Genomic DNA, 15,726 nt, shown 5'->3' on the forward strand with positions numbered 1-15,726 from the left:
GTTTGCCCCGAGCGCTGCCAGGCTGCGGAGGCGCCGCTCCGCGAGGCCCCAGCCTGTGCAAACGTCGGGCGCCGGCTCCGGCCTTGGGTTCTGGGGGCGGGTTTGGTGAGGGTTGGTGGGGGTGGCTGTGGCCTGATCCTGGGCAAGAGCCCCCCAGCAGGTTCTCCCATAGGGGTCCAAAGCAAGCGTGGGGGGGGTGTCCGTGGGCGGTCGGGCGCGCGGGATCGGGGTGGGGTGAGGGTGTGGTCAGGCCTGTGAGCGGCGGCTGTCATTCCCGAAGGAGACGCTGATGTGGCTGCAGCGCCAGGCAAGGACCGGCTCTGGCCCAGGTCCCTGAAGACCTGACTGGATTGTGGTGGTTGTGGGGTGTCTCTGGGAATCAGTTTCCAGTTCACCAGCTTCGGAGCTGTCCTGGGAGGCCAAGAACACCAGGAGAGGGCTCATTCTCGAAGCTGTGGCAGGCCTCAAAAGGGGGGCATGGAGGCACCCTCCAGCCTACCCCTAACAGACCAAACTGTTCACTCAGTGGGTCCTCCAGCCCCCAGGGAGGGGGACTCCCAGAAGATTCTCAGAGATTCACCTGCCATCTTATGGGCCAGTACCTCAGAGAAGCCCCAGGTCTCAGAAGGAAGCAGATGGGAGCATCCTGGACGGGGACTTCACAGGCAGGAAGGAGGAGATGGGAAGGTAGGCTTGATGTGGCAGGTCAGAGAAGTCCTTCCCTTTGACTCACCCACCAGGACCCAGAGGAAGCCACACCTTCATTTGGAGAATGGGGTTGGTCATCTGAGAATGACTGCACTTTCACCCCTACAGCAAGACCTGCTTGGGGACACTTGATTATGGTGGTAGGAAAGAACATTCCCATGCCCTCTTCCACACAGACTCAGCCACTTGGCCAAGTACACAAACAGACAGACACACACACACGGATACACAACTGGCATGAGCAGTCAGTACCTACAGACTGTGCTTCCTCTGGAGGCCCTGGTGGTCACCCCAGACACATCTATAGACTCCTTACAAATGCCTTCAGCACTCAGATAACTTCTGTAGGCACATACCAGTGGAGTGGAATTCTCAAGCAACATAGAAGTTGCACAATCCATGCACCATTCATTCCCTGGAAAGGCAGAAATTAACCATGCCTCCCAATATCTGCCCCATGTGATTGACTGAGATTGCAAGGACTGGTAATGGAGCAGATTTGCAGGGGAAAGTCAAGGGCTGTGTTGTATGTTCATGTGAGATGCCCTGGGTCATCAAAATGGGGTGCACAGTTAGACAGGGGTTCTGGAGCTCAGAAAAGAGGATATTTTTTTATCCTCTAGATAATACCAAATGTTCCCGAGGGAAGAAATCACCCTTGGTTGAGAATCACTAGTCTAGAGAAACTCCCAGATTTAGACACTGAGCAGAAGAGAAAGAGCTGTGAGAGGAGACTGGGAAGGAACAGCCAGGGAAGTGAAGGAGGGCGAGAGGGGGTGTTAGAGGAGCCAGAAGAGTGTTTTGAGTACTTGGTCATAATCCTTTAAAATGTCAGTCAGATCATGTCACTTCTTGCTTAAAACCATCTATAGGCTTCCCATGACATTGAGAATAAAATGCCAACTGCTTCCCATGGCCTGTATGTAGGGTGACTATGTAATTTATCATCTAAACCCGGAGCACCTTTGAAAGTGAAAGGAGAAAATAGTAATCACTATGCTGGGAGAGTCCAGGGCATACTGGATGTCTGGCCACCCTGAGCTCTGGCCCCTGCCCCTGCCCCTGCCTTGCTCACTCAGCCACTAGAGCCTTCCTGCCATTCCACCAATAGTTCACGTGTGTTTGCATTTGGTGCTCCTTCTACCGGGAATCCTCCTCTGGTGTTCGCTTTGGCAGGACATACACCAACATTGGAACCCTCTTCTCCCAGATCTTCTCAGAGTGTCTCACTCCATGCAGGTCTTTGCTCAAACGTTACATCCTCAGTGGGGACTCTTGACCCCTGTCTAAAATAGCCACCAATCCCGCAGTCACTCTGCGTCCCCACTTCACTTTATCTCACTAGACAGCATCTATCACTATCACTGATATTATACATGTTGATATCTTTGTTTATTGCCCCTGCCTCCCACCAGAAGACAGACTCACTGAGGGTAGAGATTTGTCTCTCCTGCTCACTGCTGACTCTCCAGCACCCAGCACGGTGCCTGGCATGGAGCGGGTGTGCAATAAATACTTGCTGGCAAATAAACTCATTTGAGAAGCTTGACTGATGGGAAAGTGCACTAGGAGAACAGCCGGAGGGAGATGTGGAATCCAGGCTGTGTTTGCTTTTGCTTTGATTCATTTGAAGATGGGGAAGCGTGGGGCATTGATCAGGCACCAGGAAACCATCGCTCTGTGGGGCTTTTATGAAAAGGCTTCCACATTGACTGTGAAGTTCTTGGGGGCAGAAATCACTTTTGTTGTTCATTAGTATGTCCCTTCATGCCTAGCAAAGTGTCTAGGGATGGTACTATTTGACATACATTAACTCATTCAAACCTCACAACAACCTATAATAGAAGTTACTATTTTTATCTATTATAATCTCATTTAATGAGTTAAGTACCTTACCAGGATGACACAGCTGGTAAGTGGTAGAGCTGGGACTCTAACCAGGCAGGCTGGCACCCAAATTCATGCTGGTAGCCACTGCATCTGCATTAGAGTGGGGCAGATCAATCAGGAGACTCATGCAGCAGGCCAGGCAATTGAGATTGTTTTAGAGGCGATGAAGAAGGAACACATCCGAGTGATGCTGGGGTCCTGTCTAGGTGACTGAGTGGGTGAAGGTGACAGGAACCAATGGAAAACACAGGAGAAAGTGAAACATTCAGTAGGGCCATGCTGTTTGTGAGGCCCACAGGACACCCAGGAGCAGAATCTGAGAGGTCTGGGCTGGAGCAGGGGTTTGGTGACTGGTAGCTGAAGCCATGGGGGACAGGGGATACCACAAGGAGCTAGTACAGAGCAAGGAGGAGAACCCAGCAAAGAATCCTGGGGAACAACAGCCAGAGAAACTCCAGGAAAGAGGAGGAAATGGGTAAGAATGAAGGCCCAGCAGCCCAGGCCAGAGAAGGCCAAGAACAAGGGCTTGGTCACCAGCCCAGGGGCTCTAAGAGGAAGCACTGCAGTCATCTGGTCACAGGGTCTTGGCATGGATGGAGGGGCTGGATCCATGGATCAGAAGTGTCTGAGGGAGGGTGGAGAAGCAGGTTTGAAGTAGGGGCAAGTCAATGAGAGAGGGCACAACGGCAGCTCCAGAGGCCAGCAGGGCCTCAGGCCAGTTTCCTTGCCAATGGAGAGGGGTTAGGAGTAGGCAGAGGTGAGTCCCGGGGAACCCAGGAGTAGCAGTCAGCCTATGTCCAAAGGGAGGGAGGCAGAGAGGGGACCTCTACCCTCCTCTCTTCTCCCATCCCCCATGCCTGGATCTGAGCGAGCAGGAAGAGATTTTCAAGGGCAAGTTTCAGCTCCAGTGAACTGTCTCAATCCCTGACTCCTACACTGGGTCAACCCCTGTCTTCCCTCAGGGCTGGCGTTCAGATTACTAAACTGACATGACCTGCGCTCCAAACGGTTGGGTTGCATGTGGGCCGTATGCTGAGACAGGGACCTCTGCTAGGCCAGGCACTGAGCGTCTAACTGCTGGGTGGTGGAGCTCTCTGGGGCTCCAGGGGAGAGGATGGCTGGCACAGAGATGCGTGGGGCAGTGGTTGGTAGTTATTAATTGTGCACTCATTTATGTCTGTCTCTGGCACATGAAGGCAGGAACCAGGCTGGGTTTGCTCGCCATTGTCTCCTCTGTGCCTAGCATGTCAAGCACCTAGGAGCTGTTTGATAAATATTGGCCAAGTTGCCCGGCCGGGCGTGGCTCAGCGGTTGAGCATTGACCTAGGATCCAGGCAATCAGGGTTTAATTCCCGGTCAGGGCACATGCCCGGGTTGTGGGCTCGATCAGTGACTCTCATCATTGATGATTCTATCTCTCTCTCTGCCTCTCTTTTCCTCTCTCTGAAATCAATAAAGATATATTAAATAAATAAATAAATAAATAAAAAATACATAAATAAATAAATAATAAATGAATATTGGCAAAGTGGCCAGGCTGGTGTTGCTCAGTAGCTGAGTGTCCACCCCGGAACCAAGATGTCAAGGTTCGATTCCCGGTAGGGGGCATGCAGAAGGCAGCAGATCGATGACATTTCTCTCTCATCAATGTTTCTATCTCTCTATCCCTCTCCCATCCCCTCTCTCTAAAAATCAATAAAAACATATTTAAAAATGTATTGGCCAAGATAGGGAGGGGAGTTGAGGGGCTCCTGAAGGCCTTTACCTTTCCTGTGGAGCGGGTGGGGCCTAACCCCTGGGAAAATAGTCCCAGAGTCGTAGCAGGCACTATCCTGGTCCAGGGCTTGGGGAGAGGTGGTGCTGGGGTGGGGTGGGGGGCAGGAGCACCTGTGTGCCACTCAGTCTACCCTCTGCAGAACTTTGGCCCTCCCTTTGTGTCTGGGGACACTGCGACCCAGAAAGGGGCAGAAACATCCTCAGAGCCTCACAGTGAGGCAGGAGGTAAGCCAGAATAAGAGGCTTTTCTCTGCTGTGGTTTTCTCATTGGAACAATGTGATGATAATAAACTACTCACTCTGTAGGCTTGTTGTGAGGATTAAATGAGGAAAGATGCGTAGAGCAGTGCCTGGTGTTTAGAGCGAGAGCTTGGTAGTGTTAGCATTTGACTAAGCCTCTGTTTCCATGCATTTTCTCCTTAGGAAATGCATCTACTCCCATGGCTTTACCTCCTACAAGTCAATAATTCCCAAATGTATATCTCCAATACAGACCTTTTTTCTGAGCTTTGGACTCATAAATCCAACGGCCCAGTATTTCTCCTTACACTCATCTTGGTCCAACTATGTGCCATGACCCAGCCAGGGTGCACTGGACTTGTCCCAGAACACCCCACCCCCACTCTCTGCATCAAGGCCCGCATCTACAGGGACTCCAGACCAGATGTCAGGCATTCCCATCACCACGTTCCTCCTTGGTGTTTTATCCTGAGAACAATCTGAGCCTCCTTTCCTCACCGCCTCCCTGACCCCTGCTCTCTCAGGCCCTTCCTGTCCTCCCCTTGCCCTCCTCCCCTGCTCCCCTGGGACCCATCAGTGCTCACTCCCCACCTCCCCAGCTGCCACCACAGCTGGTCACTGATGGAATGTGCAGCTGCTGTGAGCCACATGTGATGAACAGGCGGTGCACAGCCACCCCTGGGGCCCACTGGGTGAGGGTGGGACCATCTGTCTGTGTCTGTTTGTCTGTCTACCACACACACACACACACATACACATTCCCGAGTGCCCTCTCCAGGGAAGGTGGTGGACAGTATTGGTTTGGTTCCCCTTTCCATCCCTGGGCTGCAGGGTTCATGAGGGTCATGGTCCATCTTAGGGGGCCTGGTGGCCCCAGCTCAGGCCCCTCGCTAGGCTGGCCTAGATGCTTTGATGCACATAGATACGCTCCTGTGTAAGGCAGCACAAAGGCCCCCCCCAATAGGCTGCTCAAGGCCCAAATGGCAGCTGGGTGACCAGAACCTCCCTAGCTTTCCCAGGCCCTGGGGGGTGGGTGGCCTGCAATGGAAGAAGCCAGAGGCCTCGGACACATTCCAGAGCCCCCTTGGCAGCGCCCAGAGGCTCCAGAGGCTTCTCAGCCCTGGGGCAGCGCCAGTAGCATCTGTTCTGGTTCCCACACTCTGGCCTCTCCGGAATCTCTGCAGATTTCCCTTCCCTGTGTCCATGACGTCAGCCAGACAAGGACACTGCGGGCGGAGGAGGGAGAGGGACTGAGGAAACCATGCTCCCTGCTGTCAGATGGCATGGGGAGGGGGTGCCGGGTGGGGGAGATGGTCCTTGGCACTGCCCCGTGCAGTAAGAGGATGATGACTTGGCCTCTGGCTCCCCAGACTAACTGGGTCCTGACACTGCCCATTGCATTCCTGTCAGAGACCCTCGCCATCTCTCAAGGCCTCGGTTTGTTCATCCGTAAATTGAAAATAAGACTACCATCCACCTCCTACATATAATAATGAAGGCTGTAGGTTCTTCACTATATTAGAGATCCTTCATGGTCTGAGCACGGCTCACTCTCTCACCACTTCCCTGATCTCCACCCTAGTCCTGCCATTTCTCATGTTTTTAGAAGACATAACATAGGTTCTCACCTTTGAGGCTATATTTTGTCTGCCTTGAAATCCCTTTCTTTTATCTGGAAAACTCCTACTCAGCCTTCAAAACCCAACACAAAAGCCTCTCTCTAGGAAGACTGTCCCGCCTCCCTCGGGTACAAGTACTGCCTCCCTATACTCCCATGGCTCCCCCTAGAGTAGCCTGACCTCAACATATTGCTACCGTCTGCTTACCTTCCCTCAGTATGGTTCCCCAGGGAGCTGTCCTTTCTGGGGCTGATGGCCACTCTCAGGAGCCCAGGCACAGCGCCCCATAACCTGTGGGTGTCCAAGTATAATCAGGGCATGGCTTTAGGCCTGGCCCCGCCCCGATACTGCCAAGTGAGTTTCCCACCAGGTCTGGTCTTAACAGGCAGGGGAAGTAGTTTAGCAGCTGCCAAGGTATTTCTTAAATCCCCCAAAACAGCCATGGTCCCCCTCCCCCCACCCAGGCCAGCGAAGCCAAAGTCCCACTGCACAGATGGAGAAAACTGAAGCCCAGAGAAGGGAAGTCAGCGGTAGAAACTGGATTAAAACTCAGGGCTCCTACCCCAGACCAAGGTTCTGAGGCCCTTTTCCCCTCTTGGGTAGCAGATTCAGAGGCTAGGAAGTGATAACGGGGTCGAGGCAGGGGTGGGAGCCCTGGATTTGGGAAGCAGCTGTTCCTTACCACTGGCTGTGCTGGAGCTGGTTTCCACCATGTCCCCTGGTGTTGACAAGGAACCCACTTCTATTCCACCACTTAGTAATGGTGAAGAATTGTAAGACCATCAGGCACAAGCTATCCTGAGGGGCAGATGGGTGTGGGCCCCCAAAGAGGGTCTGTCAGTTCAGGTCTAGAAGATGGATGCTAGGGCCAGTTAGAGGTGTAAGAGATTTATTGAGGAAACCACTTCTAAAGATAGAGGGAGGGAGCCAGAATAAACAAGAAGAGCCTTTTGATCACGATGGAGGTCTGACACCTGTCTTCAGAGGCAGAAGGAAGGGTGGGTAGGGAGAGCCTCACACTGCAGCGCAGCTCTGAGAAAGCCTTGGTCCAGCCCAGAGTCAAGATTGTCCCTTAGAGGAGCCCCGCATAGGGCAGAAATAGCCCGGCTCCAGTGTCCCGCTGTGCCCAGTCATGGATGTGAGGACATGCTGTCTTCGGATCTGAAGGTGCAGCAGCTGGAGGCCGCTGGTTAATGACACTCCTAGCAGCTGGCTCTCTTGAAAGCAAATATGAGTAATGTGCCTCCTGGCAGCTGCAGAGAATACATGCTTTGCAAGGTCACCCAGCCCAGCAAGCAGGTGACAAGTTTGCATCCTTGGGCTGTGACTGCACTATGCTAACATTGGGGTGAGTTTTAAACCATGTAGAATTTCAGAGGGCTTCTAAGGGGACTTGGCCAGGTGAATGAAAGAATGAAGAGTCAGATGAAGTCAGGTGAAAATGTGGTGTTTCAGAGGGAATAGCACTGAACTTGTAGCACTACCCTGACAGTAAAGTTCCTTTCTGCATCTGCTAGTGTGTGTCCTCAGACCATTTGCTTCCCTCTCTAAGACTTGGTTTTCACCACTGCAAGATGTGAGTGAGAATATCTCACGCATGCCTTCTCTGCCCAGATCCAAAAACAGTGGGATGAGCGGTACCAGTCCCCTGGTCTCCGAAAAGAGGTCTCTGTTTCTTACAGAGGTGCCCATTAAAAACCAAACTTTTCCCCTGGAGTAACCCAAATGGCAGAAAATTATTTGCACTACCCCTGAGGCTCAGGATGACAGAGCACAAACTAACTTAACGTAAGCTCAAATTTTCTTACGTGTGTTTTATCTTAAAAATATACTTGAAAGAGTCAGTGTAGTGTAGCATTTAAGATACACACTCTGGAGCCCAACAACTTGAGTTTAAACATACTATGCAACTTTCTAGCTATGGACCTTAGGTGAGTTACTTTACCTCTCTGGACCTCAGTTTCCTCACCTGTAAAACTGGGATAATAATAGTACCTACTTCATAAGGTTATTGTGAGGATTAAGTGATTTGTATAAAGTGTTTGGAATAGAATGTATTCTATTCACTGGTATGTGAATTTGCGATTTTATCCTTGAGTTACCTGTTTATTTAAAAAATGGGTTTTTAGCCCTGGCCGGTTTGGCTCAGTGGCCAGAGTGTCGGCTCTCAGGCCGAAGGTGCCGGGTTTGATTCGGGCCACGGGCACATACCTCGGTTGCAGGCTCGATCCCGCCCTCGCCTGCAGGAGGCCACCAGCCGATGTGTCTCTCTCACATCGATGTTTCTCTCTCTCTCTCCCCCACTCTCTCTGAAAAGCAATGGGAAAAATATCCTCAGGGGAGGATTAAAAAAGAAAATTTGTTTTTAAATGACGTGTTGGCAAGTAAAGCGGACAACTAATAAGCGAAAGAAAAGAAAGAACACATAGCTCCCAGGTGCTGGAAGAGCTCTGCGAGTTGAGAAGGGGCACAAAGGAGGAGAAAGACTTGGGTCCGCAGTGTCTCCAGCCCAACGCTCCAAGCAGTCATCCCTACCATGCTGCGGGCCAGGCTCTGCTCCCAAATACAGTCCAAGGTCACGTCAGAAAGTAGAGGGCTCGGTTATGGCATGCGAGGCCTGGGCAGCAGAGGGTGGGGGCCACCAGCCCTCCTCCCAGCGTCCCTCCCGCCACCCCGCCCTCTCCCTCACCTTAGACATGGCCCATTGGCCGCGAACCAGTGTAAGCAGCTTTGGTCCCGCTGGCCTTCGGACGTTATAAAAACTTCGCAGCGAGACCAAGACATCTCAGGACACAAAGTTTCCGTGACGTTCTCAAGTAGGTGGCCCCAGGGCCCCTGAAGCGATCTGCTGGACGGGAGGTAGGAGAAAGGAGATGGTTGACGAGTCGAGCTTCTCCTGATTCCTGGTGACTGGGTGGGAAGTGGGGGGACTTCAGGTCAGAGAATCAAGGAGGCACATAGGGTCTCATATTGGCCAGAGGCAGGGGAATGGTTAAGGCAAATTGGGTAAGATAAGTTATGCTAGGCTGGTAGGGGTATAACATGTGGGAGCCAACCTCCAAGGTGCCTTTAGGCTAGCTCTACACCGGGGTGTGGTCCCTCCCACAGGGCACCAGCTTGGTCTGTGGGATCAATAGAATAAGGGAGAAGCGATATAACATCACTTCCAAGGCTGGGTCATAAAAGACAGTTTTTTAAAGTAAGTGTCCCTTTCTTTCTCTTCGGTCACCCTGGGGGAAGCCACCCGCTGTGTCATGAGGACACTCGGGCAACCCTGTGGCGAGGAACTGAGGCCACCTGCCGTAAGCCATGGGAGTGCACCATCTCGGAAGTGGGTCCTCCAGCCCCAGGGAAGCCTTCAGAGGCCTGCAGCCTCAGTTCACAGCTTCACAACCACCTCATGAGACATTCTGAGCAAGAGCCACCCAGCTCAGCTGCTCCTGGAGTCCGGCCCCACAGAGACGGAGACATAATAAATGCTTATTGTTTTAAGCTGCTGAATATTTGGGGTAATTTGTTACCCAGCAACAGGTAACTAAGACTCCAGTGCCTTTGGTTTTCCGCCCAAATAGGCCACAGGTGATTCTTCGACGATCTTTTTAGGAAAGATATCCAATATATTTTACAATATTGATCAGAATGACAGTTCTGAAATGACAATGGCAGCAAACAGCTTGTCCCGTCCTATCAGCCCTGAATTCAATCATTCAATTATAAGCACAGTTATTGATACCCACTGAGGGCTGGGGGACGCCAAAAAGAAATTGGAGATACTCCTTTGGGCTATGGGAGGAAGAACCATGGACCCAAATTTGTTCAAGGGAGAAAGTGACCTGTCCCTTGTGATATGTGGAACTGTGAGGGAGCCTAGTTGAGGAAGGGGTGTTTGAGGTGCTCCCTGATGGGGCCTCAGCAGGTGGAGGTGGACGGGGTGGCAGGATAAATGTGGGTCATGGACAGATTGGTGTAGATGTACTGGCCCTTGGTTGGGTGGACTATGGGGGGGCTAAGGGGCAGAAAGAAGGATTATGTGAGGGCTGAGGCTGGAGTCTGGGCCACCCACTTCCTCCTCCATCTCACATCCTTTTTTAGCTCCTCTTCTTCCTCCCACTCCATCCCACCCCCACCTTGGTAGTTCCAGGTAGGGACATGGAGTCCATGCCAAGAGCACTGCTGGGGGAGCTCGTCTTCTGATGGGCTCAGGCGGCTCCCCATCTCGGATCCTCCCCTCAGGGTGGTCTTCATGTGGAGCAAGAGGGTCTACAGAGACACACTGTCATCCATGGATGGAACTCACCTCAGGCCTGCTCACTCTATGTGTCCCCATTAGTATTTCTTGAGGGGACCATAAGCCAGTCTGTGAATACAGTTGTGAGGGGGGAATACATGGCAATATACTCTTATTTTAAATGTCTTCTATTTATTTGAATGGCTTTCAAGGAGAGAAGCCCACATTGTAATAGTAAGGTACAGGACAAGCATGAGGAGGGAGAGGGAGCCACACTGACAAGTGTGTAGTGCCCTTTATCATGTGACTGGGTAAATGCCACCGATCCAGACAGAGCTCGGGGCTGGAGAAAGATTGCGGACTAGAAAGGGCAAAGCTGGGAAGAGTGTGAGCAGTCTCATGCAGCCCCAGGCAAGGGAAGTCCCACAGATGAAGAAACGCGTGCTCCAGTTGTTCAAGGAGGCACTTAGGAGGTTGGCCATAAAAAGCGACCCAAGAAAGTTAGAAGTTAGGGCAGCTCACGTTTGCAAAAGATTGAGGTAGTGCTATTATTAAGCAACTAGTATAAAATAAACAGGGCTTCTGACAAGTAGATACAAACATACTACATGTAGAGGCTGCATTTTAAATCTTGCTCTAAATTGGGGAGTACTGGGATGCTTTTAAGTAGAAAACTAGAAGCTAATATGTATCATTAAGAAGTTTGTATGTACACAGTTCAAAACACACAGGGATAAACTAGGTTATCTCTAAGGTCATTAAAGATCTGAAACTCTGAGTCTGAGTATAATATCCTTACACTCAGTTACTGGGTTCTGAAAAAACCAATTCACTGGGCCTGAGCCAGAGGGGGTGAACTAGAGACTGAGGGGCCAGATTTAGCTTATAAGGTGTATTTTCTTTGGCCTGCACAGTGTTTTCTAAATTCCAAATAGTTGCCAACATTTAAAAGTCGACATTTGTAGCTCCTCTTGAAAAATGAGGCAAAATATCTGGCAACACCAGCCCACATTCCCACACGGCAGCAACCATGTCAGAGTATGAATTCTCCGTTTCACTAAGGACCCTGCCTAACCCTCTTTGCTCACTTTCATTTCCTGCCTGGTCCTTGGAGGCATCAGGGTTTGGGACCTGGCCCAGGCATCCTGTCTGTGGTGATACCATGATTTTCTATTTGGTAGCAGTTGTGAGTCTAGCCCTGAAGCCTTTACCCTAATTCCACGGCAGATCCATCTTAACAGTCGGCCCGTGAAGGTCAGGAGTGTGGGAGTTAGCAACCCCAGTCTGCTGAGCTTTGGTTTGCCTTACAGATGAGTAACTGAAAAGTTGCCAGCCACATTTCACTTTTGTAAATTGAATCCTAAAGGCCTCTGAGGGATGGCCCATCAGGGAGATGCTTCCTGACCAAGGCCAAGGGTAAATCACTTCTGAGCCAGACTGGAACACCCAAGCAGAGGAAGGAATCCCAGCCTAGGCTGGGCTGGGCCATGGGGTGCAGTGAAGAAGACAGTTTTCCTTTCTATGGCCATGAGATGAGCAGGGCAGCTATGCACAGTTAGAAGGTTTTGCAGGTGCCTAGGAGGTACCATTTATGTCATAGTGTGGATGGCTCCATCTGGGTTTGTGCGGTGCACAGTCTTCCCCACTGTACATGTTAGCCCTGGTCTGCCAGGGGGAGGGGAGAAACAAGTGGAGGTGGTAAGGCAGGTGTAGCCAAAAGGGGTTCTCAAGGCTGCAGGGGGTAGGGGTGGGAGGCAGAGTGTTAGGAGCCAAGACCTTGTTGGCCAGAGGCGGGAAGCTGGAGAGAGAGATAAAGGGCCTGGCCTCAGCAGTCCCCACGCTGCATATGTGCTAATACCTGTGAGATGATGGGAATAGCCAGAGCTAGTCCCAGGAAACAGGGCTGGCCATCAGTATGTGGGGCCCAGGACACACAGTCAACAGATAACCATCCTGTACACACAAACACACATGCACACACACACTCACACACAGCTGTCAGCAGAGATATCTGACCCATTACACACCTACATAAACATGCACACAATGAACAGTTTTATGCCGGGGCACACACTGACTGTGTCCATACACACAATCACAGTGGTTGTTGGTAAGAGCAATTAGCTCGCCAGGCAGGTACATTTAACAAACATTTTCAGAGCACCTAAAACACATTTTGGCTAAGTTGCCTGTGGGAATCCAGCACCAAGTACTCTGGAAGGAGAGAAAAGTCACCAGCAAATGAAACCACTGCCTGCTACTACCAAGAGCAGCTGAGTGTGGGCCTGCAGTGCCACCTACTGGTGGGAGGGTGTTTGCAACTTTCCTTGAAGACCCTGAAACCAGGGACACTGCTTCTCAGGAGCGCCTAAGAAGCCACCAACTACAGGCTGCCATTCTCCCTCTTTGTGTCCTGCCCGAGTGGGGTGAGACCCTGGCAATCACGGCGTTGAACTACAACATCAGAAAATAAGCACTCAGGACCTCGCATGCCCCATCCAAAGCAATATCTGGGTATGGCAAAATAGGTTTTCATCTTTCACACCCACTCCAACCCACTGGCAGTGACGGCTGGAATGCTGGGTTGAGAAGGATTCTGAGGCTTAGTAGAGAAGAGTATCATGATGGAACAGGGACAGCAACCATGGCTGTAGGTAGGACAGCTCCCACACTTGTCATTCTTGCCATGGGTCCTGGAACCTTGGAAAATCTCTAAATCTGCAGATTTCTCCTGCTCCAGAATTCCATCATGAGAGTGTGCGTGTTTCTTGCCTACACCTTACAGCAGAAGAAAACTGCCTACACCTCACAGCACAAGAAAATTTTCACTGGAGTTGTCTCTCTCGCTTGATCAGTAACTCCTGGGCCAACTAAAGTCCTCACTGGGACTGTCCTTGTGAAGAGTTTGTTTTTGCTTGGATGACCTGTTAGACCTGAGCACTGAAGTCAACACTGGGCACTTCAGTTTATCCAAAATTCATATTTAGCTGAGGCGCATCCATCTACCTGCATTTATCATTCCCAAGTGTCCCTATGAGGGCAATGACAAGTCAAGAACAACAAAACCACCCTGTGCAGATGCTGGGCAGCCAGCTAGGCTAAGCCCTGGACAGGGTTCCTGCTCCCTGCCCCTCACCCATGGGCTCAAGTCAAATCTGTGCACCAACCACATTTCAAATTACAACGGCCACGGGTCACTTGAAAGTAGTCAAAACTTGAAATCTTAACTCCTGTGTTTAACATTGAGGTACTTAACTAGTACCTGTGAGACTCTGCAGCCTCACCGATGCCCACAGATGGGCACATATTTGCCACATGCTGCCCCTTGGCAGTGAAGCCAGCCTCTGCCTCCAAGTCCTTAGGTGGGTGTGAGCTGGTCTCTCCTACTGAAGATTAGGCTGGGGATGTTTGTCTTAGCCCAGGGGTTAGCAAACTTTTTTTGTAAAGGGCCAGATAAATATTTTCAGCTTCACAGTCTCTGTTGAAATCATCTATCTCTGCTGCTGCTGTGTGAAAGCAGCCATAGACATACATAAACAAATAGGCTGTGCTGCAATAAAAGTTTTAGGTTTTTTTGTTTTTATAAAAACAGGTAGTGGGTTCTATTTGGCCTAAGAACCATAGTTTCCCAAGCCTGCACTAGCCCAATTCAGGGTCTTCAGACTGGATTCCTCAGAACTTGGGAGTGGTCTGAGGTGTCCCAAGGACTTTGCAAATGTTTGGCTCTAATATAAATTCTTCTTAGCTATTTAGGAAGCTATAACAAAAGTGTATTAAGCATTTGAACGTGCAGGAGGTCAATATGTTAACAGACTGTGGGGCAAACTCCTTTGTTTTGAAGCTCCTATTGCCATCTCTGTGCAGATGTATGGGCTACATGGCGAAATGGTTAAGAGCCTGGGTCCCAGCGTCAGCGACATGAGCTTGAGTCCCTGCGCTGCCACTGACTAGCTGTGTGACTGGGCAAGTTGCTTTACCTCTCTAAACCAGCGTGGGCACCACCAGACAGAGGGAACACCGGCCATCGTGCTGGAGTGGCCTCCTAAGAAACCCCTTTTTCTGGATCATGGAAAGAGAGAGCAGTCACAGTGGAGGGGCCAGGGCAACCGAGGCCATTCAGGGGCGCTCCGGGACTCAGGCCTGAGCTATTTGCCATTATGGAGACATTTCAATATTTAAGTACCAGTCTGGCCATACTGGTGCATACCAGCTGAACATCATTATAATGCCAGATCCGTCTTGGTTTTGGACTTCTTGCCAGTTTTGATTTCTCCTGGCATTTTCTGCTATATCTCTACCATTCTGATTGGGCTCTCAGGAAGGGGAGGGGGCTGTTTTGCAATGATCTTAACAGTCTCAGTGCTTAGTAACAGGGCTTCTGTTGTTTTTCTGCTAAGTGGCAGTTTCCACCAGGTCTGGGATTGTGTTGGCAAGCATTTCCTGGGACAAGTTCTGCAGGACTTGCTGGGATACGATGCCTTTAGCTACAGGGGCCCAACATGTCAGGAGCTGTGGTCTGCACCCCAGCACTGCAGAACAGGTTGGGCCTGAGGCTTCGGTGCTCCCCTGGTTTTTTAATTTGCCTGGTGAATCTTCCCCCTCACCCCTTGAAACAATCAGGTGTGTCTGGCTGCTCCCCACGCCTGCCCTCAGGACTTCTGGCCTTTTATTCCAGCCTTTGAACACTTTCTTTCCAGGCCTGAGATGCTCATTTATGGTTTCAGTAATAGAATTTGGACCCTACTGTCTCTCATTGCCCAGGGCTGTCTGTGTCTATTAATGGTGGCTCCGGTGAAATCCAGGCTTTTACTGCACCTTATCTTTCTGCTTCCAGCATCATATTTTCCTGCTTCCTGAGAGCCCTGGAAGAATCAACAGTGTTTATCACTAGGCCCTGGGGGCAGGACTTCTTGGCTCCCAGAATCCCTGGGGTTTATCTTAATTAGGCGACATCTGGTTCTGCCTCCACAGTGCACATGTCCACCCTGGTCATGCGGCCTAAAGCCTGCTGGCCTGGGAACCCTGGAGGCTCATCCAAGGGCGTGATTCTGACCTGGGGGATAGTGAACAGAAGACGCTTCTGTGGTTCAGCCAGAATCAAAGGTGACTTCCTTCTCGTTTCCTCTTAGGTCTCCCAGTATCTCTGGCTGGGCCTGGAACATGGTTAGAGGAAAGAGATCAAAACCAGGGCCTCTGCCCTGAGGCCTCCTCTGTTGCCCAGAAAGATCCTGACTGGATGAAAATGACCTCGTGCAAACACATCTT

Source organism: Miniopterus natalensis, chromosome 9 (genome assembly GCF_054644295.1).
Source record: "Miniopterus natalensis isolate mMinNat1 chromosome 9, mMinNat1.hap1, whole genome shotgun sequence".
NCBI classification, from domain to species: Eukaryota; Metazoa; Chordata; class Mammalia; order Chiroptera; family Miniopteridae; genus Miniopterus; species Miniopterus natalensis.